Source organism: Cyprinodon variegatus, unplaced genomic scaffold (assembly GCF_000732505.1).
Source record: "Cyprinodon variegatus isolate N-32 unplaced genomic scaffold, C_variegatus-1.0 Scaffold1325, whole genome shotgun sequence".
In the NCBI taxonomy this organism is placed as follows: domain Eukaryota; kingdom Metazoa; phylum Chordata; class Actinopteri; order Cyprinodontiformes; family Cyprinodontidae; genus Cyprinodon; species Cyprinodon variegatus.
In genome coordinates, this window is record NW_015151778.1 from 96,465 (window position 1) to 97,749 (window position 1,285).

The following is a 1,285-nucleotide window of genomic DNA, read 5'->3' on the forward strand; positions in this document are numbered from 1 at the left end:
GCTCAGGTCCTAAAAATGAGTCTCAGCTAAACATGAACTGAAGGTGTTTGTCTCTCTGCAGCATTTTAGTTCAAGACAAGCTTGTTCTTCATTGAGTGAAATTACTAATGATGGGCAGAGGAACCAGAAACTACTAAAGAGCAACGATGATTCATCCTTATTTCACTCTAGTAAAAGTAGAATACAGCAAACTACACATAAAATGATCTTTTAACTAGTTACTATAGTAAATGGAAGTAGTACCCAGCTCTGCTGGTTTAGGTTAGGCTGATGCAGAAGGCATCAGGTTCAGAAAGCATTTGGTTAATTGACCTGATCTGAGGTGATGTTTCTGAGCTCCAATGGTCACTTTGCTTTATTTAGTGTAACCATTACAAACAGTTTATGAAAATGTTATAAATATTCTGAAACCTTGATGACATTATGTTTAAATAAATCCCACAGCCATTAAGAATCAAAGTAAAGTAATTCATTATCAATAAACAACTTATTGTAAAACATTACTGCATATAAAGTAATAAAACAAATGATAAAGTATCCTATAAACACATTTTACTGTAGTTATTGCAGAGATAATAAATTTATAGTAGATAGCCTACTGTATAATCTACCACACTGCATCTAAAGTTGGTCGGTTTGTAATTAGGAACTATTATATGCTATAAATATGTAGTAAATATTAACTATTTTCTGCTCCAAATGATCTGTGTGAGAAACTAAACAAGCAACAACTCATCTGAATTGTTTTCCTGGGGAAAAAAGTATTCAATTATTCACTTTAATTAAATAAACGGAGATCGATGGATCTCAATCAGGCATCTTAGTTCATCTTTGCAAAGAAAGAACAGTTCATCATATCCTCCTTATTGCACAACAGTTTGACTGTTCTGATCTGGGTAGCGTTTACCTCAGAATCAAAACAAATAAACACTTTGGTTAAACAGTAAAATGATATGAATAAACCCAGAGAATGGATCTGGCTTGTTATGGGTATAAATATTTCTGTTGGGATCTGGAGTTGTTCCACCTTTCCCCAGCAGAGTGCGCCGTGGGTTCTCTGGGCTGGAGCTCACCAGCACACCTGGAGCTCGTCAGCCCATTAGAGGACCCTCTACTTAAGCAGATGCCAGACCTTTCTTCGACGCCGCAGTGTTAGCTAAGTTTGGTTAGCGAACCTGAGCCTCTTATCTTTGATTTTTGTCCCCTAGAGAAAACTGATCCAACAGTCAGAAGAAAGACGCTGCACCTGCTGAGCACTCTGTCAAACCAACAGTCTCTGGACCCA